The sequence below is a fragment of the Canis lupus genome, chromosome 17 (genome assembly GCF_003254725.2).
Source record: "Canis lupus dingo isolate Sandy chromosome 17, ASM325472v2, whole genome shotgun sequence".
Taxonomy (NCBI): Eukaryota; Metazoa; Chordata; class Mammalia; order Carnivora; family Canidae; genus Canis; species Canis lupus.
This window is the reverse complement of record NC_064259.1, coordinates 24,882,194-24,906,970: the sequence shown is the minus strand read 5'-3', so window position 1 is coordinate 24,906,970 and position 24,777 is coordinate 24,882,194. Positions and strand designations below refer to the sequence as shown.

The following is a 24,777-nucleotide window of genomic DNA, read 5'->3' as shown; positions in this document are numbered from 1 at the left end:
ATTGCTCTTGCCCCTCAAATCGTCAGTCTGCTATGATCGAGCAGTAAAGAACTGCACAATGGGGTGATTTTAGCATCGAGAGGATAAAGACTGGACACCTGAACACAATTGGACAACCGATTCCCTTCCTCTCTGGTTTTCTCAATGTGCTCTCCCATTTCCTTCTCTCACATGCTTTTATTTTTTTCAGTTTATTATTTATTTATTATTTTTTAAAAAGATTTTATTTATTTATTCATGAGAGACACACAAAGGGGGGGTAGAGACACAGGCAGAGGGAGAAGCAGGCTCCATGCAGGGAGCCCGACATGGGACTCGATCCCAGGTCTCCAGGATCATCCCCTGAGCCGAAGGCGGTGCTAAACTGCTGAGCCACCTGGGCTGTCCTTAAAAGATTTTATTTATTTATTCATGAGAGACACAGAGAGGGAGACAGAGACGTAGGCAGTGGGAGAAGCAGGCTCCCCATGGGAGATAGCAGATGCTCAACTGCTGAGCCACCCAGGTGTCCCTCACATACTTTTATTTGAAGCTAATATCGAGGGCCTGCTTCATGTTGGGCACTGTGTTTATATGCATCGTTTCCTGGAAAACAATCTTGTGAAGAAACATCATGAAACCTTAGTTTCTGGAAGAGAGAAGTGAAGTTGTGCAAGGAACCTAGTGTGCCCAGTATCCCCCACCTACTTACAGGATTTGATCCCTATGGTCTGACCTCAGATCTCCTGCCCCATTCACTGTACTATGCAGACCCTCCCGGACAGGTGATGCCTGTGTCATGTGTGTCTCATTCATTGTTAAGGTGAAGGTTTGTCCCTGAACCTGTCATTCAATTAATTCAAGAAAGTGGCTGATATTGTCTCATTTCTTGCTTACAAGACTTGAGGCTCTACATCTCTATGCCCTTAGGTGAAACCTGCCCAGGTCTATAGCCCACAGGTCCCATGAGAGTCACTTGTCTTTTCTAGGTCCACCGTTGTAGATGGCCCTAGAGGGGACCACCCACAGAAGGGGGATGATGCCAAAGCTACACATGAAGTCCTGCTCCAATGCCCATTCTCTGTATGATCTTTAGGTAAGTTCTTAAAGCCTCAGTTTCCTCATCTGTGAAATGGAAGTAAAACAAGAACCTGCCTTACAGCACTATTGCTGGATTATATGAGGTACCTTGCAGTAGGCAGTTAGCGGAGCTGACATAGTATAAGCACTCAGTAATTACTATCTATAACAGGTCCATGGTCTGTTATCTGATTCTGAAGTCAGAAAAGCTCTGAAAATTGTATATGTGGTGTCAAAACTCATTTGGAAGCGAAGCCTCTCCTGAAGTGATGCATAGCTATATTTAGAAACGCTAATGAGGTATTGCTGTGGAGCCGCTGGGGCTGTTACATGATGCATTGTACACGCGTCACATTGCCCATCTAAAGTCTGAAACACTCTGAATCCTGAAACACACCTGGTTCCCAGGGTTTAGGATAAGGGATTGTGAACCTGGATTACTTATAAGTGCAGAGTCAGTATGTCCTCTGACTTTCAATAGCAATGACTGTCAGCTCTGGAACTCAGAGCCAAAATCCTGGAAGGAATGGAAATAACTCTTTTCTCCTAGAAGGAATTAGAGATTGTATTTAAGAACAGAAAGCATGAGAAGTCATGAAGTCAGATGAAATTCAATATATTTCTTGCTTCTTTGCTCTTGTGATCATTAGAGAGCTTCTATAGGGAGATGGTCCTAGATGAGGAATTATCTTTTAAGACCATTTCAGTTCCCAGATCCCAGGGTGTCATGATTGCTTCTTGCTTGTTCAGCATCCTGCTAGGGAGGCCTGGGGAAAGGAGAGCAGACCAGTTGTGTCCTCTCAAGGAATCTATGCTTTCACTGAGGTTAAAAAATACGTGCTCTTGAAACAGGGAGTAGTACGTTAGAAGGTTAAAGTAGATCAGAATATATTAAAAGATGAAGAGATCAATGCTTAAGTGAATAACAGAGATAGTATGTACTGTAGGACTTCAGGAAAAGGACCTCCAAGGTGTGGGAGCTAATTAAGGGTAAGTTAATTCTTAGAGAGAAAAGCTCGAGGAAGGGGTAGGAAAGGAGAGGAGTGGAAGGGAAAGCAGGGGCTTTGGAACTCAAGTCGACACTCCACAGGTAGCCACTATGTGGCTTCAGCAATTTGGCTAAACTTTCTCAGTCTTTGTTTCCTCCCCTCTAATGTGGAGTGGGTTCTATCTCTCTCCAGCTACAAATACTATAAATATTAGATAAAATACTGTATGTAAAGTGTTACCAGAACACCCCTTCTTCTTTTGGTGGCTCTTCCCTGCAGTTTGGCTCTCAGAATCTTAGCTCTCATTTGCTCCATGATTGCCTATGTTTGATAAAGGCATATAAACCAGGAGTACCCAAGCAACCAACCAGCCATTCAGTCAAGGCCTCAAACAAATGTCCCCCTACCCCCACTGCAGCATTTGACAACTCTCTCCTGTGCAGCCCCTCCAATCACTGTAGTCACACCACATCCTCTGTCCAGCAGTGGCCTTTGAAAGCCAGCTGGTCCATGGAACTTTGCCCTGAAGTCAGAGATGTTTGTTCTCAGGAGATCTCATTTTATCTTCTTAGGACCTCTTGACTTGTTAACGCACAGCACCACCCCATGAGAAAGTTCCCAATAGGTGGCGATTGCCCTGATATTTTGACTCCAGTGTCATTGTCCAGTTTCAGTAAGTCATAAAAATACCCAAACCATATAAATCGTACCTATCAACTAGGGGAGAGGTCAAAGGAAATGTAAAAACAAAGGAGAGTAGAGGTTCATGGTCAAAATGCAGGGGGAGAGAAGGCTGCATCAGATCTAATGCAGAAGGAAAGGGGAAGAAATAGTTGCCAGAGCAGAGTTGACACCAGAGCCCACCACACAGAAGCAGGGGGCTCAGGAAGACTGTCTCAGTTCTGAGGGGCTGTGTCTGCACCCCAATATCAACATCAGGTAGAGCTAGTACAAAGAAGGCTATGGTTGAATGAAACTCTTAGTGGTACGGCAGCAGTGGTTTGGTAGTACTGCCCTCATTCCACCTGTATGGAGGATGAAAGGTCCATGAGGATCCTTTCTCCTGTGGGGGCTGGTCTGGAAGAGCCCAAGGGCCTCAGGGACCAGTGACAGCAGGGAGAGCAGCCTGCCTAAAGTAGACGGGATGCTTGGCAGTTTAGATGCAGAGACTGGAGGATTTTGAACACCAGACTGAGCCTTCATCTGCAGCTACTGGGTGCCTGGGCAGTGTTGAGAGAACCAACATGGTGATTAAAAATGGGGTAAAGGGTACCCTGTGATGACAGGTGAGTGTGAATGTTTCAACAAGGAAGGGAAAGAAGACATGGAGACGAACAGGAATAAAAAGGAAGGGATGGGTCCTGCTGATATTTTTGTAATTTTGTTCAAATGAGTTTTATTATTATTTTATCAACTTAAGTTTTTATGGGATTTATTGTGGTAAAGTTCACATAAGATCGACCATCTTGAAGTGAACAATTCAGTGGCTCTTAGAATATTCATAATGTTATGGAATCACTACCTTTATCAAGTTCCAAACTTTCTCATTGCTCCCAAATAAGACCCTGTACCCACTAAGCAATTTCTCCCCATTTCCTCCTCCCTCCCGTACCTGGTAACCAGCTGTCATCCATCTTTATGGAGTTCCCTTTCTCTGAAATATTGTAGGTAAGTGGAATAATATGTGACCTTTGATATTTGGCATCTTTCACTCAGCATGGCTTTGAGTTTCATCCACATTGTCGCATGCATCAGTATTTCTTTCCTTTTATGTGTGGATGGACCACATTTGTTTACTCATCCATCTGTTAATGGACATTTGGGCCGTTCCACAATTTGACCATTGTGAATAGTCAGTAGAAACCTAGGTGTACCATCCTGGTCACATTCTGAAGATGACTCTGCTGCTGTGTCTTTAAGCAAACTTTGCTTGGAGGCTGTGACAAGTCAGACTTTGGGAAATGTATTTCAGAGGTCAGGTACCAGTTTCAATCACTGGTGAACCAGGACACAGGCACCACTAGGCAGAAGAAGCTAAATGTTAGATAGCTCCATCCTAGGGAAACAGCTCCAATTCAGCTCAAGAGGCCTTGGAGAGACAGTGTGGTCTGGTGGAGAGCACCCTAGGGTGGAGTCAGAAGGCAGGGCGGTGTTTTAGGATGGCTCTGTCATTCCCAGGTTGGGTAGTAGCTGAGTAGGTCTCTGAAGCTCAACCTCCTCCTTTCTCAAATGTGCTGTCACCCCTGCTGGCCTTATCACAATGCTGTTAAAAGGCTGCAGGGCCTGTCTCCTGCGGGAGCTACTCAAGCAGTCAAGGGTCACACATTTGTGCAGTGACTGTTGTTTCCCTGTTAGAAGACAAGCAAGCCGACTCTTGAGTCACTCTTAGTATGCTCTTGTGTGAGTCACAGGATGTTATCTGCAAGTATTAGAAAATGAAAATCTTCAGAAGGCTACTGGGTAGCCCACAGAATTAGAGAAATCAATAATCAGCCTCCAAAGTCAGGGACCACATAAGGGCTGGGGTGCCAGGGAAGGAGATGGACTGCTGGGACAAAGAAGCAATGGTCATTTTTCTGCCTTGGGTGGCTCCAGTCAAGGTTCCTGATCCTAGGAGAAGGTCTGGATGATGGGTCACCAGACTAGGGGAGGACAAGACTCCCTGACTGGCAGCTCCATCAGGCCAGCACACTGGTGTGGGAGGTGGAGGTGGCTCACCAAATGCAAACAAGGGAGCAGTTAACAGAAGGAAGAGGAAGTGGGCTCTGGGAGGCCCTAGAACCACAAACGTCCACCAGAGACAAACTCTTTGCACTGTTTGTGCAGAAGCAAGCATAGCTGGGGCCCTGGCACCAAAGGCTCTGGGGTTACCCTCAAAGCAGAGTTCAAGTTGGGGTGACCAGGGATTTGGGGTGAAGGTTGTGGCCTGGCACCTGCATACCCCCTGGGAGGTGCTGCCCTTCTGTGCCACATTCCATGTATGAGGTCCAACAGCTCTGCCTGAGAGGCCTGGACCAAATGACATCTGGTAACTAAAAATATCCTGGCTCCAGGGAATCAGCAGAAGGAGGCCTTCCAAAGCCAGCCAAGGTCCTCAATATATGTAGGAAACGATTAATCACACCCTGTGATTCTGCTTGGTATGAGTTGTCTTTACACTTTAAAAATAAATAAATGTGAACTGAGGTCCACCCGGCCCCTCCTTTCTTTAATCATCCATGTCGGAAGTGGTTGGTAACCCCTACTGCCCATGTTCCCCAGGATAGGGTGCCCTGCTTCCTGGGAAAACAGGAATTTCTCATCAGATCAACAGGAAATTCTATTTTTATTGATGTTAGAATTAAAAATACCACAGGGAGAGAGGGACACTCTCATATTCAAGCAGGGCACTAAATTTATCCTCCCACTGAGGTGCTCCCCTCCAAAATTGTTGTTCCCAGCGCTCATTCCTGGGTTTGCTCCCTCTGAGACTAGCCCCGACAGTGTAATGAGACAAGGAGCTGTGACATTCTGACTTGGTTTGCTCTCTGATCCCAGGCAGCAATGTTGCCATGAGGGTCACCAGGACTGGAGGAAGGCTGTGCTCCATTCAGGTCATGATCCAGCTGGGGGACCTATTCCAGAGACACTCGCAAACATGATGAGATAGCTCCAGCATTCCAGAGCCACCTGAGCAGTCCTGGCCAAGAGTGGCCCTGCAGTCCGTGTACCCATTCCCCCCAGTTTGGAGAATGGCATTGATTTGCTGTGAGAAGCCAGCCCCCAGAAAATCAGGGAAGGAAAGCCAAATTTTATGGAGGCCTGATTGTATGCCAAGGACGTACTAGTGGGTACCGGCGGGGCCGGGCCATCCGATGTGTCCAGCAGGCATCAAGGGAAGGTAGCAGCATCGGCGCCTTTCCTGTTTTACAGAAGAAAGAGCAGACACTCAGAGAGGTTCTCGGGGATTGGAACCTGGCTCAGCTTGATTCCAGAATCTATAGTCTTTTCTCTTGACCCTCTATACTGCGTTCAACATCTTGCTGCAGGTCGGAAGCAAAGCCCGTGGACCTAGTGGCCACTAGTGTGAGCACTGCCAGCTGGATGAATGGCAGCGCTTGCAGGCCTTATTTCTCCTGGAAGGAGCATCGGTCTGTTTTGCAGCGTGGCTGCCTTTGTTTGGCCTTTGCTGGAGCACAAATAACTACCTCATGCAGAGGGCGGTGAGGAATTCCCTCAGCATGCAGCTTGCTTGAACTTGAAAGTCACGTGGCTCCTTCTTGTAACCCTGCTAATGTACCCTTAGCCTTTTGTCTGGGATTTGTATAAACCAACATCTTATTTACTTGCTGAGTAGCGTTTTTGGTTTGTTCTGGTTTGGTTTATTTTTTAGTGGTACAAACTCAAAGAATGTTACGTAGCACCTAGGCTTTAACTCTGCCTCTGAAGCTGGGATCTGGATGGAATTCACTTCTCATCTTGGGGCCTAAGTCTCCTCATCTGTAGTAATGAGGGGCTTGACTAGGACCTGTGTTCTCAGTCCAGAGGCTACTAATCACAAGGTAGCACCCCAAATGTGACTCTTCTAAACTGCGATGTGCTGCAAATCTAAAATACACACTGGATTTTGAAGATCGCCCCTAGAAAGAATGTAAACTATTTCATTAATAATAATTATATTGATTACCTGTTGAGATGACAGTAGTTTGGGTGTAATGAATTTCACCTGCCTGCTTCTTTTTGCTAAGGTGGCTATTAGAACATTGACATGTATATGTGATCGGGACCATGTTTCTCACGGACAGGTTGAACTAGACCTTCTGGGGTCCTTTCCATTTGTGATGTGGTCAGGTTACTTGTACAGGGTTAGGTGACGGGGCGGGGCGGGGCTCAACAGAGGCTGTGGAGGCTGCAGGGACCTCTTCCTCTGGCTGCTCCTCTGCCGTCGCTCTCATGTCCTCCACAGAGCTGGCCCACAGTGGAAAGGGCAAGCCCACAGCTACCGGTGCCCTTGCAAACTGGTGTCTGTGGCAAAATGTTTGCCCTGACAGACACTGCACCAGGTCATGGCCTGTCCTCTCTGCCCCAATAAGAAGAGGTCACCCATACCCTGAGATCCTTCCTCCTCGAGGGTTGAGCACCCCTTAAGGAGTGCCAGGCATGTGGCTAATGGCTGAGGGGTAGCCTCAACTTCTGCCACTGTGTCCAAGAGTAAGAGCGAGTCTGCCACATTTTAGAACCTTGATAAGTGTCTTAACTTCTAAAGAATTGGTTCCTGAGATGCTTGGCTCAGTCGGTTAAGTATCTGCCTTCAGCTTTGGTCATAATCCTGGGGTCCTGGGATTGAGACCCACATTGGGTGCCTGATTATCTGGGTGTCTACTTCTCCCTCTCCCCCTGCCACCACCACCCCCTTCCCTGCCATGCTTGCTCACTCTCTGTCTCTCAAATAAATGAATACAGTCTTAAAAAAATAAAAATCTAATTAGTTTCATGCAGAGGCAGCCTAGAGAAAGAACAAAATACAAAAGAAAGGAATTAAGTGCTAGTCCTAGACAGAAACTCAATGACCAGGTGAAAAAAGGCTAAAAGCTCTTAGAATAGTCAAGAATTGGGGTGTGATCAGAAAAAAACAAAAGAAGCACACCCAGGACAAAGCAAGGCCACGCCTCTCATTGTAGGACACCTATTGCCAAGAGCCCAATACTTCTGTGGCATCAGTTAAAGTCTTGTGAGTGTTAGTTCAATGAAGGGGCAGGTAAAGGCAGGGTCTGGTAGAGGAGACTCAAGCATAAACTCCTACCTGTGGGCAACTGTATGAGGACCTAGGAGATGGGAAGGGAGATTCGAGAATGGGTCACCACATTTGCCTGGCCTTTGCCCCACCTGAAGAAAGCAGTGTTGGTCATTCCTATGGGAAAGCTAGGATACACCTGACGCCACCATGGATCATCAGCACATCCTAAGTGCCTCCTCTGTGGGGGTCACCATAATGAACCCTGTGGGGAAGGTCAGGCACACAGAGCAACATAGAGCAAGAAAGCCTCAGAGGGATTTTTGCTGTATATTGTCATTCTAGAAGAGGAGAAACTGAGGCCTGTGGGCAGGAGGGATTTACCTAGGATCACTCAGGACTTGGAATGCCAGGAGGAGGGGTGTGTGCCTTATTTGCTAGGCCCTGGAGGTTCTGAGCAGGTCTGTGAACTTATGAAGCAGTGTTGGGATGACACTAGCAGCCCCAGGCAGGGCAGGGGGTGGATACCAGGTAGGAGGCCACTGCTATCCTTGGGGCTGGAGGTGATAAGGGGGTGACAGTGGATGGTGTAGAGGGAGGAATAAAGATAAGTGGGAGGTTTTGAGTCATACAAATGGAAGAAAGGTGGCATCTGCAGAAAGGAGGAAGTCAGGATGGGGAGCACGTCTAGAGTGAGGGAGGTGGGGAGCTGTGCTCAGTTTTAGAGATAAACCATGGGATCTCTGTTCTCTTCTCCCGAGAAGGCAGAAGGCAAGGGAACACATGGAGAGAGAGCCCTAGATGGTTGTCTAGTGTGCTAGTGGGCTGGAGCCCTCCTCCTGGGTTGAAATTTCAAGCCAGTATCCCCAGAACCCCCAGAGAGGATCCTCTAGCCATCCAGCCTGTGGTGGATGTGCAGATGGCCCAAAGGGTACCCAGGGCTTTCCTGAGAGGGAACAGGAGTAACCCCAAGGGCTTATGGGGGCTCCCTCTTGAACTCTAAAGTAAGAATCAGGCAGACAGGGAGGATACTCCTGCCTGGTCTAGAGTCATGGTCAAAGGCATGAGCGAAATTCAGAGCCAAACAAAGGGGAAGCCCAGGTATCAGATGTCCTGTCTCATTCCTGACTCATCATTTTGTGCATTTTGTCCAGATCTCAACTTGCTGCTTCTCAAGCAATCATCCTCAGCTAATCTAGAAAAGATGTTGACACACCCTCCCAACCCCTGCTGCTCATGATCATCCGAGACTCTATGATTATTTAAAGTAATAATGAAAAGCAAAACAGGAAATTCTTATCCGTTTTGGCAGGAAATTCTTTAGCTGCGTGGAAGGTGCTGCTCTGGGGGTCTGTGCCCTCCAGGAACTGTTTGGAAATGATTTATGGTTCAAGATGGCGCCAGTCCTTCCTCAACCCACCACTGTAGACAAGGGAGGGATAAGCTGGACCCTGGGAAGCAAGGCCTGCATTATCTCGGAATGTGCATTTCTGTTGATAACATGTTCATTGTCTCCACTAATAAGTTATGGTCCTGTTTTTGTCTTGCCTCTGGAATGGGATGTGTCAAATTCAGGCAAAATAAGGATGTTCCATTTCAAATTTGAAAAGTTTAATTCCTTAGTATGTATTATTTTATGAGTAATCCAAGATAATAAGACTTAGGGGAGACGGCTTACATTTATTGAGAACACATGAGTTCCACATACTGCGACAGACCCTTTATACATGTCATGTTATCTTCTCTAATTGTTCCCCCACCTCACAGATGTAAAAACTGAGGTTCACCGAGGTTAAGTAGTCTGGTGTAAGTCACATAAGTAGGAAAGCTTGGAATGAGGAGAACAAAGTTTTCAGTAGACTCTGAAATACCTGAAGGCCTGGGCCAGGTCAGCCATGGTGGCCAGGACACCACCGTGTTCACAGCATCTGGCAGAGTGCCTGGAATATAGCAGCTTCAACCCCTAAAAGTAATTTTTTAAAAAGATTTTTATTTATTTATTCATGAGACACAGAGAGAGAGAGAGAGAGAGAGAGAGGAACAGACACAGGCAGAGGGAGAAGCAGGCTCCATGCAGGGAGCCTGATGTGGGATTTGATCCTGGGACACTGAGATCATGCCCTGAGCTGAAGGCAGATGCCCAACTGCTGATCAACCCAGGCGTCCCCAAAAGTAGTTTTTGAATGAAAGGATTAAGGTGTGAGGGACATGAGGATGCTGATTATCTGGGTTTTGCTGTTGCCTATGCTGAGGCAACCTTGTTCTGTTCCCATAAGGTCTTTTGATTATTTTTAGTATACATAGCACCAAAGAGAACACATCTCATTAAAATTTTGAAGGATCATTGGTTTTTACTGAGGGCTGGGGTTATAGGCAGAACTGGGTCCCTTCCAAAATTCACATATTGAAGTGTAACCCCCAGTACCTCAGAATAGGACTGTATTTGGAGAAATGGTTTTGAGGAGGCAATTAAGGATAAATGAGATCATTAGTCCTAATTCAATGTGACTGTTGTTTTGATAAAAAGAAGCAATCGGGGGCAGCCCCGGTGGCGCAGCGGTTTAGCGCCGCCTGCAGCCCAGGGCATGATCCTGGAAACCCTGGATCGAGTCCCACATCAGGCTCTCTGTATGATGCCTGCTTCTCCCTCTGCCTGTGTCTCTGCCTCTCTCTCTCTCTCTGACTCTATGAATAAATAAATAAAATCTTAAAAAAAAAAAAAGAAGCAATCAGGATGGAGAGACATACAAAGACCCCATGGAGATACATGGAGAAGGTAAGCCAAGGAGAAAGGTCTTAGAATAAACAATTCTCCCTGGATCTTGGACTTGTAGCTCTAGGACTCTTAGGATAGAATTTCTGTTGTTTTGGTCACCCAGTTACCCCCAGCAAACTCATCCAGTTGGTCTCTCTCTGTGTCTCATTACCTACTGGGCCTTATGTCCATCCACCTGCCTTCTTCATAGACCCTCCACACACACACACCCCTCCCATCGTCTGGACAATTTGTTGCTTATGGTCAGAAGATCTACATCCCAGTAGTAGGGCTGTTATAAACCGGCAGGCTCTACTCCTCAGTCGATTTCTTCATCCATAATTGTTTGGCTGGCAAAGGTTTTGTTTTTAACTGACTTTTAAATGTCTCCCTTTTAAAGGGCATACATTTTCCAGGTCACATTATTAGGCAGTGTGCCTATTGTCTTATAACTGTCTGCTTTACTCGCCTACATTCGCGTCTGAACCGCTTCTGGCTCCAACAGCCTAGTTATGGGATTCTAGGATGGTTTAGCAGGCAGCTTTCCCTGTGCTTGGCCTCCTATCCAGGAGGTTTCTCACAGCCAGTGCAGGGCCTGCCACTGTGAGGCCTCCTCCGTGGCCAGTGCTTCGTACCTGGTGTCCTGCCACCTTGTCTGTTTTCACATCTCTGATGTACTTGAAATTTCCACCTTTATGAACTTGGGACTACTCACCCTTGTTTTTATACCTTGGCCAGCATTGACTGGTTTGTAGGTTTTCCACAGGTCTGACTGACCTTAGCTATTCCATATTGATCCAATCATTTATTCATCCATTCAACAAATATTTATTGCTGGCTTTCCAGTATGCCTTTCTCACTATTACCTTCTGTGCTGCTAGCGTATTTATGGCATGTCTAAGAATATACAATTCTTTTTTCTTTAAGATTTTGTTTATTTATTCATGAGAGACAGAGAGGCAGAGACATAGGCAGAGGGAAAAGCAGACTCCCCATAGGGAGCTCGATGTGGGACTTGATCCCAGGACCCCGGGATCAGGTCTTGAATCAAAGGCAGGTGCTCAACCACTGAGCCACTCAGGCATCCCAGAATTTATAATTCTTTATAACGTGTCTAAGATTTTTATTTATCCCTTTAATTCACTGAGGCAGACCCTGGGAGGGCATTATATACCCATTTTACAGATGTGGGAATGGAGGCTTACAGACCTTGAATTACTTGCCCAGTCACGTGACTAATAGCAGCAGAGCCACAGCTATTCCCCGATCTTCTGGCTCCATCTTTTCAAGACACCTGTTTGCTTCTAACTCCTGCCAGATGGAAGGGGGAGAGCTTTGTTGGCTTTGGAGTTCCTAAACTCTAAGAGAAGACACACTAAAGAAGAATTGTGGGCCTAAGCTCGTGAAGCTACTATTGAAACAAGTGGGCCTAGGATGGGGGAGGCTGGGTATGATGCAGTGTCAAAGGGGTAATCTGTGGATGTGGGTTCCATAGAGATGTGGCCAAGTGGGAGGGGAAGAAACCTGGGGAATATTCGAGCAAGCCGGAGCACATGCTGCAGGCCTGAGTGCTTCCCACCCACGCAGCATTTAGGAGAGGCTTGGCCTGGGGCCTTGGCTCTTAGGAGCTATATTTGTCAGGAGCTGAGGATTTTTTTTTTATTTTATTTTTTTTAGGAGCTGAGGATTTAACAGTGAAATCTTGACTCTGAGTTGGAGAGCAGAGAGCTGGAAGGTCAAGTGACCAGAAGGCTCTAGATAGTGGTGGAAACTAAGCAAGAGCATGAAATGAGGACTAGCATGGAGACTGAGATGTTAGGCCTGCACTAAATTCACTGAACAGCTGAGAATGTGTTTCCATAATTCTTAAATCCAGGTGTTCTTTGTGCATCAAGATACTTCTCGGTGGCCTAAAAATTGGTCTACAGAGTGAATTCATTCTCCTTTTCAAGTCAGCCTTTCTACCTCTTCCAGGATTCTGATCAATTTGTTCAGCTTTACCTGGGACCTTCCTTGTTTTAGCACTGAAAGCGCCACATCCTAGTTAACTCCTCAGTTCTGGGCAAACCGAGATGGTAGGTCACCCTAAAGATCTTTCCCTCTACTCACTCCTTCCTGACCTGTGAATAGGCCCATGACTCCTCTTCATTAAACAATTCCACTTACCTTTGAGCTCCTATTCCATTCTCTTTCATCTATGGATCACTAGACTTCATCCACATGGAGTTCATCTCACAATGTCCCCTCACCTTCCAGACAACTCCTGGATCTTCCCTATCAAATTTCCCCAGCCCTCATTCTTGATAACCACTGGGTGTTGGGATCCCATTTTCTCCTTCCAGCTTTGAAGCTGCTGCTTCTCTGTCTCAGATCAATCCTTCGGGCAGGCCGAGAGGTTTTCACTTTAGCAGGTTTTCATGAGAGTTGGCCCTGCTTGGCTTGAGCACACAACTTTTGAAGTTCAGCTGCTACATGAAGTAAGGAGGAGGAGGCCTTATCATCCAACCTGGGAATGGAATACTTCTACCCAAAAGCATAGAGAAGGAAATCTGGGTATATCTTTGGCAAGAATTCTGAGAGTGTTTGGAAATATCCTGTCATTGGCTTGGGAGATGAATTCTCCTCCTTACGGTGGCCTAAGAAGGCTCTCTCTTCATCTGCCTTTGTAACCGTCTCCCCATTCTCCCTGGAAGGTAATCAAGTCCCCAGTTGCCAGGCTCTCACAATGTAGTCAGGACCCTGATCGGGACAGGTGAGAACCAGCTAGTCAAATCCTGAGAGCTCTGTTCATGGGGAAAGTGATTCTCCTAGCTGATAAAGGCCTTTTCACTCATCATGGGCTCATTCATTTTTCCATTGGAATTCAGGGGCAGAGCATGGCCCTCTAGTGAGTGACGATGGTCAGAAACTAATGAGTAGATAGATCACAAGAAATTGCAGACATGAACAAGGTCAACAGCTTGACTGGTCAACCTATTTTTAGTACCAGTGTTACAAGTCTAGAAAGGACTTTGAAGAATAATTAGTCTATTCTTCTTGTCTCTAGTGGAGCTGTATGTAAATAATCTCTAATTTTCTATATTCTAAGTCTTCTTATTTCTCTGGAGAGTTTGTGCCCTTTGCTCCTTAAAAATAAAAATGCAACCCTCCACCCCCCAAAAATCTCCTCCTTCAATCGTCTATTAAGCATTTTTTGTGTGTTTTTAAAAACTATATGGCTGGATATAAAAGAGGTAGAAGGGATATTTTTTACCCTTGAAAAGTCTCCCATTACAGATGGGAAGACAAAGTATACATAGGGATAAAAACTCTTGAAAAGACTTCTTGTTGCTTCTCCTAGCCCTGCCACTTAATGGATGTCAACCTTGGCCAAGTAACTCTGATGTCGCATCGGAAACTTACTCTTTAAGTGTCTCACTTGTCATAACAGTGCTCACATTACAGGGTTGTTCTGGGATCCAGATTAAATGCATGTAAGCAGCCTAGCCTGTATACAGTATGTATTAACAAATGTTAGCGATCACTAATAACTTAATTCTTATAAAAGTTCTGGCAATAGAAAGATTATTACCTCTATTTTACAGATGAAGAGCACTGATATTTGTTCAAGGCTAATACTTGGTGGATTTGGGCTTCCAGCTTGGGCTCCTGACTTCCTAGAATCAGCATTTACACATGGCTTGGATGAGTCTACCTCCCTCGTGCAGGGTAATAGTACCCCAACAACACCAAGAGCTTCTAGAAAGTAAAATAGAAGGCTTTAGTGTGCAACTGGTCTGAAAATGAGTGATAGTTATAGAGGTGGAGGTTATGTAGGTCTCTGGGTGTCTGGTGGGCATAGGGGAGTCTCCAGGGGAATGGCTAGCATCAGGCACATGCTTCACCTTCCAAGATTTGTCCTTGTCACCATTTGTCTGCCTCAATTTCAAAGGACAGATGAGGCACAAGCTTTGGGTACGGGACGGCTGGCGATCTCTCCCCTAGTGGCCCAAACCTCAGGCTCCCCACACTGCCGTGTGACTCACACAGCCACACCAGGCTAGATTCTTCTCTGACTGTGGCCCTCCAGGGACTCCATTCACTGGGCTTGTGCCAATTTGTCCAGCACGGAACACCAGCAGATCACCCTGGGTAGTGCAGGCAGTTTGGGAGAAAACCACAGGAATAGGAAACCCAAGCCTATCTTCTGGTACCTTACAGTCTGTTTGGCAGACCAAGCAAAGGCCCTTGAGACCCTTAACAAGCAGCTCAGTCTTTTGTGATGAGATGCTGACTTTATGGGTTCAGGGAAGGGAGAGTCACAGTGGACTTGTCATCAACCGGGGCTGAGAAGAAGGAAAAGTGGAGATAGCCAGAGTGGGCTCATCTGCTGGCCACTTTCTGTGGAAGCATGTTGGCAGGCAGCGTGGGGGAGGACAGGGTCTAGAGCCATGCCTTTGCCCCAGAGACACTTTTGGGGGGCGGGGGAAGGTGATTGCTATTTATCAAGTACTTTCTCTGTGCTGGCTCCATTGCAGACATGGCCCAGTTTTATTCTCATGACAAGCCCTGGGACAGTGGGTTTAATTATCTGTAGTTTACAGATGTGGTTCAAAGGCGGGTTCAATTACCTGCCCAGATGATATGCTGCGGAGGCGCTGCTGATGGGCTTGGTGGCCTTGAGAGGTGACTGTTTAATCACATGTAAACATTGTTCTGAATCTTCAGATTGCTCAGCTGGAGGCACTTTTCAATGTTGTCTTTCCAAGGCTGGAATTGCTTAATAGAAACAGGATAGGAAGGCTCTGATACGGTGTTTTGCAAAGTTGTTCCCGAGAACTCTCCAAAACTATTGCACCACTAGAGAAGCAGGATCAGAACAGTTAACAAAACACACACATACTCACACACACACAGCACACACATGGATGCACATAGACTCTCACACACACAAATACACAATATACAAGGCACACATACGGATGCATACAGGCTCTCTTTCTCTCTCTCACACACACATAAGACACACTCACAGATGCACACAAACTCACACACACACACAAGGCACTCATATAAATGCATAGACTCTCACATATATACATACACATGGCACACAGATGCACACAGACTCTCTCTCTTTCACACACACAAATATACGCACACACAAGGCACACACAGATGCACACAAACTCTCACACACATACAAGACACACATAGAGACGCACACAAACTCACACACACACAAGGGGCTCACATAAATGCATAGACTCTCTCTCTCTCTCTCTCTCTCTCTCTCACACACACACACGCACACACACGGATGCTAAAGCCCTGTAGACACTGCAGTGCTCCCACTACATACTTTGCAAAAAAATGTTGGATTAGGGCCAGAAACTACAATAACTGAAATAACTTTGAAAAGAAACCCTTGGGGGCAGTGGGAAGAGCCAGAGGAAGGGCATGAGAAGGATTATCTTACTCTTCATGCTTGTTTAATGTTCACAGAGAAAGGGAGCAGACTGAAACTGATCAACTCTCCCATCCCAAATCTGCTTTTTATATTTAAAAAAAAGACTGTGGTTTGAGACACATGAATTTGGTTTTCAAAAGAAATTTTATTTTTGCATTAGAAGAAATTTAGAGGGTTTTTTTTTCAAACTTATCTAGAGAGTGCGTTTCCTGAGCTGTAAAGAAAAAAAAATTCTTTCCCTTCTTGAAACTTATCTCCTTTTCTTTCAACAATAAGTCATATATTGGGTTATTTTTTTTTTCCATATCTAGATCAAATGGGACCAACAACAAAGGGAAGTGATGGGACAAGTTGATCTCAAAGGTTAGCCACAGTAGAAAGCAGGTCCTCTAAGAACTGAAGTGGGGTGCCAAGAAAGGGATCTGGGGACAAGGGGAGCCCCATGTGACCCAGATGAGCTGCTCTTATAAAGATGAGGACATTGTACTTAATTAATTACATGAGTATCTATTTAAATCTTCTTTCTTTTCTAGACCCAAATTCCTCCAACTCAAAACTCCATCCCTCACAATACCCACCAATCATGGATTTTGTGTTGCCTAAGTGAGATGGGAAAGAAGAGCCAGGGAACCCAACCGGCTGATGCCGGAGCTCATGCCCACGGTGCTTCCATCATCACTGGGTATAGATGTTGAGCTCCACATGTACAGGGAGGGCTTGATTGCTTTTTCCCTTTTTTTTTTTTAAGTTAATAAACTTTATTTTCAGAAGAGTTTTAGGTTCACAGCAAAACGGAGCAGAAGTGCAGAGTGTTCCTATATACCGCCCATCCCCACAGGGTCATACAGGCTCCCCACTGTCAGCACCCCACACAGCAGGGGTCCATTGTGACTGTGCAGGAGCCCAGCTGATGCATCATTATCATGCAAAGCCCACAGTTTACATTTGGGTTCCCTCTCAGTGTTATATACTCTACGTATGGGTTTTGACTTGTGTGTGTTGACCCTACTTTCTTTTCTTTTCTGATGTGGTTCTATGTGCATGTTTATAAGGCAAAATATTATAATAACTAGATAGTGAGTACGGGAAGATACCAAATCTAGAAGAAATCTGTCTGGACATGTGGGGGGCCAGGGAGATAGAACTCCACTGGTAGGTGCCTGAAGTTGGGTGGACATGAGGGTTTCCCAGGGCCCATTCAGCTCTAAGACCTGCGCTTCTATAAGCTGGCCATCCGTTCTCAGGGACACATCTATGAAGCCATATCCATGGGGGTGCTATGCCCCCATTTTGCCCACTCTGGCCCACAGGGCTTTTATCATAACGATCAGTCGGGATTCATGGTGTCTAGGCTTCTATTTGTTTGATAGTGTCTGTAGAGGATTATTTGTCCCCACACTTTTCAAAGATGATAAAATGAGGACATGGAATAAGATCTGCATCATTTATTATACTTAATTAACTATGCATAACATACAATTATTTATATAACAAACCACATATAATATACAGTATGGCTCTGGTATTAAATATGATTCTTCTTCACTGAGGACCTGGAGGCACTTTAGTCTAGGACGAATGTGCCGCAGGTCCACCGATCTGTGTCAGCGAAGACATTGCTAGTGGTTCTGGAAGCCACACTGGGACTCAGGTCTTCCCACTGGTGTCCCCAGAGCTGCCACCAATCCATGGCCACTGGATGTGGAAAGAAGCTAAAGGTGTTCTGATTCCCATCAGATCTTCTTTTGTTGTACCAGTTCTTTGTGATCCACTGATCTTTACAGCCTACAAATCTGCAGTTAAAAAAAAAAAAAATCCCCAACTCATCACTAGGGCTTTTATACCAAACGAGGTAACATTTGGGTCTCTATGTGCAATTGTATGGCCTGCTGCTTAAGGACAGGTCTTTAACAGTTTCATTCCTCAGAAAGCATCCTTCCCTCTAATGCTTACTTCTTTCTTTTTTTTTTTTATTTTTATTTATTTATGATAGTCACAGAGAGAGAGAGAGAGAGAGAGAGAGGCAGAGACACAGGCAGAGGGAGAAGCAGGCTCCATGCACTGGGAGCCCGACGTGGGATTCGATCCCGGGTCTCCAGGATCGTGCCCTGGGCCAAAGGCGGGCGCTAAACCGCTGCGCCACCCAGGGATCCCTCTTTCTTTTTTTAGAGAGGGAAAGGGGAGAGGCAGAGGGAGAGGAAGAGAGAGAATCCCAATCAGACTCCATGCCCGGCGCAGAGCCCAATGCAGGGCTCGATCTCACGACCCTGAGATCATGACCTGAGCAGAAATCAAGAATTGGACACTTAACCCACTGAGCCACCCAGGCGCCCCTCTAGTGCTTCCTTCTTGAGAAGCCCTGGCTGGAGCTGCAGCCCAGGAAAGAACGCTCTCTCCCTCGACTCTTGATCTCTGTCTCTCTCAGAGCATGTTCCAGAATGCAAGGGATTTTCTTTTGGCAAGAATAGCAGAAATTATAGATTGAGAATGATTTGCAAAATAGTCTCATTCTGCACAGAATGAGGGTCTTGTGGTCCTTCTTATCCTTCACTATTAAACAACCTTCTGGCTGGAGCTGCCTGAGGTGTAATTCTGGGAACATTTTCAGCTTTTCCCATGGTTCCATGACTCCAGCTTCGCCCATTATTCCAAGTGGCCTGCCAAGTAGGGTCTGGTGCCACACGGCACTTTTTCCCTGGCAGAGCCACTGCTGCTCCTTGTATGGTCGACTCCCCAGTGTCCAGGAGGCCGTCCTCTGATCGGGTTTATCATAGAGCCGTCGGCTGTTCGATCATGCCAACCGGTACACATGGAGCCCCTCTTTGCCAGGCCCTCTGCTGGAGGTTGGGTGCCCGGGAGTTTGGCGTGCAGGAGGCGGGCTAGACAGTGTTCTTGGGTTCGATGCTCTGAAGGGGAAGGGAAGGAGGTGGAGTGGGCGGAGGGGGTGGTCGGGCTCCACGTGGTCAGGAGGGCTCAGCTAAGGCCGAGGAGTTCTGAAGCCGGGATGGCCCATCGGAGCTGTCCCAGGTTGGGACAAGGGGACCAGGCCCTCTGTTTCCTCAAGGACCACTGGAGGACGCAGCTGCCTTGGGACGAGGGTGTGGCACTGGCCGAGGCAGATTTCTGCAGCCGAGGGCGATTTCCAGAGTCAGCTTGAGCTTGAGGGCTGGCAGCTGGCTGTACTGCCTGCAGCGAGGCAATAAACACTCAAGGGCGCTTTTGGCGGTGGCGCAGCCAGGCCACGGCTGTGTCCATGAGTGGTGTTAAGCCCGCTCCATGCCCTTAAGGAGCCAATGGTCGGGATGTTGGAATTAAGCTAGAATGCAAAAAACGAAAGCTGTAAGGTGGCAGCAGGCAGATGGAGAACCCCAAGCCCTAGAGATCTGTGGGTGGAGGGTTGATGGTGGAGGTAGAGGTGTCACATTTGCTTGGGGAAGGTATTTGCATTGAGTCTTGGAAAATACTGCCTTGAGAAGGTTTGTCATCAGCCAAGGGAGCCTGGTTGAAATGTGGGGTGCACCTAGTGGGCTGCCTCTTCGCAGACTGCTGGGCCTGAATTGCGCACCGAGATTCGGTCCCTGGGGCTGACGAGTGCCATCTGGTCAAGCGCTGCCGTTCAGAGGCTTGTTTTCTCTTTATCTCGAGAAGTTCCAGGAAGTGTGGCTGGGAGGTTCAGGGCTCCTGTTATCTCTGGCCTCACTTCCTGCGGCCACTGGCCATGCCGGGGTATCGAAAGGACAAGCTACATCTGTTCTAGGGCCTGGACAGTGACTCCGCTCAGGCCAAGGAGCACCCACAAGGACTTTCCTGCAGTGAAGTCTAGCTTTTCATTCCTTGGCATGTTCCTGAGGAGTAGGATTTTCTGGAATGAGGGGAATTACTTTGTCCTGCTGAGAAAGCTGTACAGGAATTTAGGAAGCCGATAAGATCCAGAGGAGAAGGCCACATATGAGCAGGTGCAGGCATGGTGGCCTGTCCCAACAAAACACCTGCCTGACCCTGAACCTCCCACCTTCTTATCTGTCGGGTTGCCAGGACCCTCTCCCACTGGACTTCTGCTTCATTCTTAGCTGTGACGTACCTGTGACCAGAGTCGCAGCAGCAGTATCTGATCCCATGATCGCACAAGCAAACTGTTGGTTCCTCAGATCAGCATAGGGAGACTCCAGCTCCGTGGGATGGGACAGACACGAGTGACAAGAGTGATATGTGTGTGCACATGTGCGTGCACATGCCTGTATGCTTGTGTGCATGCGTGCATCGCTGGCCTATGGGGGACAGAAGGCCTGGTCAGGGGAAAGGAGATCCTCTGACCTCCTGGGATGAGAGTGAGGAGGAAAGCAGGAAGAACAGGGATGAAAGAGGCAGTGGCCTAGGAAAAAGGAGACCCGATTTCACCAGTGTCATTGTGCCAATATGTTTGAGATTCTCTCAAAGGTGAACCAGTCCCAGTCCCACCCCAAGATAGGATTGGGGTGCAGTGAGGGTCTTCTCTCTACACTGAGCTGGCTTTTGCTACTCAAACAGGGAGTGAGAGATGCTATGACAAGACACTGGCTGGGGCCTTCACTTTATACAACAATGTGATTCTGAAACTTTGTGGATGAAGAGAAACATTTGCCATTTGGGTCATGTGTTCAGGATGTCTGAGGATCTGCTATTACCTATGAAAGTCTTGGGTGGTCTGCATTGAAGCCAGGTTGTCTAGTCACCACCCTCCTCCCAAGCCCACCCCCATGGGTGCTTCTTGAGGGTTCAGAGCCCACTGTCAGCATGAGCTCATGGTGGTTGGGAGGCCAGGCAGGGATTCAGGGCTGTGCAGGTGCCCACAGATTGTCTTTGGACCCTGGGCTGGGGTGTCCAAGCACGCTGGTTCTTCCTGGATCCTCCACACTCTCTTTCCTTTGTGCCTTTCCAGGACTTTCCTTCCTGTAGATGGAATTCTCACCTCTTCCCAGAACCGAGCCTCTTCTAGCTACAACAGAACTCACATGTACAGTTTTATGCTCTTGGTGAACTTTCCCCTCTGTTAGCATCCTCACAATATCTCCAAAACATTGAGATGACCCCCACTTAGGAGCAAAGTAAATGGAGGCCCAGAGGCCACATGGTTTGTCCTGAGCCAAAATTCAGGCTGTGTGCATCCCAGGTCAGCTGCTGACTCCTAGCCTCAGGCCATGGTTCCAGCATCAGATTTCAGTGTGGAACTGCCCCTTGTAAAACTCTGAGTCAGGAGATAGAACTGCTGTTCCTTTCTTAAAAGGTTTTATTTATTTATTCATGAGAGATACACAGAGAGAGGCAGAGACATAGGCAGAGGGAGAAGCAGGTTCCCTGCAGGGAGCCTGTTATTGGACTCCATCCCAGGACCCTGGGGTCACGACTTGAGCCAAAGGCAGACACACTCAACCATTGAGCCACCCAGGTGCCCTGATAGAACTGCTGTTTTTAATGTTTCCTTATTCTATAGTCTCATGTGTTCTAAGTGTGCACACTCATAGCCTCTGGATGCTTAGAAAAGGATTATTATTTTGAAAGTTCCCCAGCCATCATTCCCTCTGGAGATCCCTGCCATACCCTCTCTTCCTCACTGATCCAGCAAGACCCATTTCAGAGCATCCTCCCAGCACACACACACACACACACACACACACACATACACATGCCAGGAGTCCTCCCCTGCTGTGGCCTGGGTCTCCTCTGCACATCACAGCAGCACTCAGGCACCGTGGTTAGGTATAAAACACAGGGTGGCACAAGGCCATTGGCCGTGCTGTTTACTGGTGCAGGCCACTGCTTCATCTGACCTCACAAGACTTGTAGCTTCTTGAGCATAGAAAGGAAGCTACGACGCTAGAAAGATGTGGTGTGAGCTGCTGGGTCTGCCTATGGCATGGTTCACTTCAGCAAACTCTCCCCTGAGTATATCTGGTTGGCAGGACCTAAAATCACATCCTGAATCTGGTTGCGAGGGATTCTGGGAATTGCAGTTTTTCTCTGTCCAACCCGTATGCCTTCTGTTTAGCTCTAGGCAGACACCTGCTCAGTCAATCCCCAATATCTATATCATTGCAGAGAAAAGGGAAGTCCCATCAGTGTTTGACTCCATTAGTGACAAGTTTTCCAGCCTCAAAAGTGATGTTGAAGGGCCAACGGTGATGCTCTGAGACGCTGCAGAATGTGGCTCACGCTATGAAGGACTTTGTGCAAATCTCTCATGCCTTCAGCTTCAGGTGACCTTGGTCATTAAGAAGGCAGGAAGTGGGGATCCCTGGGTGGCTCAGAGGTTTAGCACCTGCCTTTGGCCCAGGGCATGATCCTGGAGTCCTGGGATGGAGTCCCGCGTCCCGCTCCCTGCATGGAGCCTGCTTCTCCCTCTGCCTGTGTCTCTGCCTCTCTCTCTCTCTCTCTCTCTCTCTCTCTGTCTTTCATGAATAAATAAATAAAATCTTAAAAAAAAAAAAAGAAGGCAGGAAGTCAGTATCCTGGACTTTTTCTCCTTTACATCCACTCAGTGGACTAGAATCTTAAAAGAACTTACCAGGTATTTTGATCATGATAGTCTAGGTTAGGCTACGGGATAAACAGCCCATGACCACCAGTGGCTTAGCATTAACGTGGCCAGGGCTACCACCTTGTTCATGCCACCTGTCCAGTGTAGACTGGTCAGGGACTTCGGAGTGCCCCAGGGCTTTGGGCTGACCACAGGTCCATCTTCACACTTCCCCTCAAATGCATTCCTGGTGAGGCAGGAAAAGCAGAATATGGCAAACTACACGCTTGTTTCTGTGAGGAATGAACATGTTGACCCTCCGACTTCACTAGCCAAAGCAAGTCACATGGCTCAGCAAACGTCAAGGGGTAGACTGGCAATCTTCCTTGCACTGAAGAACCGAGTATGGTTAATGGGACTGATCAACTCTGGTGGGAGGCAGAGGGGACAGCCATGCCCCCTACACCGTCCTGGTTCCCTGTACTCCAGCTGGGGCCACTTAACATTCCCCCATTACCATTTTCCCGCAGGCACTGAAAAGTTTAGCTTTAAAGATACGGATACAATTTTTACTTGAAAATGGCCTGTGAAAAACCCGGCACAGTCCCCAGAGGCATAATTCTCATCATGCTTTTCCTCAGATACATCTGTGGTTCTCAGTCTGTCATGACTTTGTGGGCTGGGAATGCTGCATGTTTACTTTTGAATAAAAGCCCTGCTTATCTTTCTTGAATTCGGGAGAGAAGGTGATTGGCACAAGAGGTGCAGCCCAGATGGCTCCTCGGGTTCAGCGCAAGTGCTTCACCCGGGCTTTCTCTGACCACCTTCTCCCCAGCTGGAAGCCATCTGCTCTCATGAGTCCCTACTTTGCCTGTGCTCCCCACTCCCTCCCTCACCCCCCATTCCTGGCACGGTCCCTCATTGCATTATCAACGTTTGTATAAATGTTTCACTTCCCCCACTAGCTCTCTGAGAGCCAGAACTTGATTTGATCCATCTAGAACTGTCCCTGCTACACAGATGGCAATTCCTAAGTATTTTTGAATAGGTCAAAAAATGAACCTCTATCTTTACTGTAGGGCCTTTCCTGCTGGAGTATTTCAGTGTCTTCTGAGTAAAAGAAAGAATAGGTGGGTGGATGAATGGCTGGATGGCTGGATGGCTAGATGCACAAATGAAAGAATAAAGGATTGAATATGTATAGAGTCAGTTAACCTCTCCTAGGGAAGCTAAGCAAGCCTATTGTCCCCAGATAGTTCTGCTGATTCTGACCGGCTAACACAGAAATGTGGGCTCTTGGAACAGAGGGGACAGATGGAAGTGGAGTGATGCAGGGCCACTTCTCACCACTCTGCAAACTGAGGCCCAGGCCCTGCTATGGCCAGCTGTGTCCCCTGCACCTGTACACAACCAGACTTTGGTCATGATTGAACTTGAATGCACCAGGGGCAAAATTTGCTGGGACAAGGGTGTAGGGTGTTACTCTCTTCTCTGATGGTTTCTGTGGCCCAAACTGAGCAGGGTGGAGGAAGAAGCCAAGGGACAGTGGAGTCTCTAGCAATTCTTGCCTGTGAAACTGCCCTGCTGGGTCCCTGCTTTCTACATGAAATGTTTTCCAGGCTGAGGCATGATATAGCCCCGGGTCCCTGAAGCCTAGAAGAGGTCAGTGGCCTGAAGCAGCAAGAGCCAGAGGGATAGCCCCAGAGAAAGTGTCCTTCCATTGTTCCCTTGCCCATTGAGAGGAGCCTCAAGTACCACTTCCTCTTTCTTGGGAGATGGGAAACACGCCACCACAAATTCCTGTGCCTCACAGATCTCTGCAGGCTGGAGTCCTGAAAAGGGAGGGCAGAGAGGCAGGGTCATGTGGGGCAGTGTCCTGTGTCCAAGTGGTGGTGGGGTGAAGGGACTAGCAGACACCCCTCTTTCTTCTGCAATAAAAAGACAGAAACGTTACCTCCCCTTCATCTCAAAGAAACGCATAGAGCTGAGAAATGGTCCCTCTGCGGGGCTTAGCACTCAACGTAGGGGACTTGAGACTTCTTTGCCTTGGTCTTCTCTCGCCTTTCATCTCATGAGAAAGAGAAATGTGTGGATGCAGAAGGAAGCCCAGAGATTTGGGGACCATCTCCACCCCAGTGGTAGGGAGTGGTGCTTCCATGGGGTCCGCCTGGATAGTCCCTGGGCCAAGAGGCATCAATAAGGCCAATGGGATGCTGTGTATGGACGCTGACTCTGGGGAACCCGATCCTCTGCCAAAGATGCCACCAAGAGCCCCAAGTGAGAACCCACCTCCCTCCCTTGGCCTCCCTCAGGCTCCTT

At 47.5% G+C, this 24,777-nt stretch overlaps 2 long non-coding RNA genes across 2 annotated transcripts in view; one reads left to right on the top strand and one right to left on the bottom strand.

Annotated features, from left to right (window-relative positions):
- Positions 1 to 966: 966 nt before the first annotated feature.
- LOC118351154 (uncharacterized) overlaps positions 967 to 24,777 on the top strand; it is a 40,895-nt gene continuing 17,084 nt past the window's right edge. The window contains exon 1 of the long non-coding RNA XR_004806043.2: positions 967 to 1,075. This is a non-coding gene — a long non-coding RNA (uncharacterized LOC118351154). The remainder of the gene's footprint in view (positions 1,076 to 24,777) is intronic.
- Positions 9,455 to 14,720, bottom strand: LOC112665088 (uncharacterized). Its single transcript, XR_003140207.3, has 4 exons — positions 14,401 to 14,720; positions 14,088 to 14,254; positions 11,726 to 11,827; positions 9,455 to 9,724 (listed from the first exon to the last, which is right to left on the bottom strand). It is a non-coding gene; the product is annotated as an uncharacterized LOC112665088 (long non-coding RNA).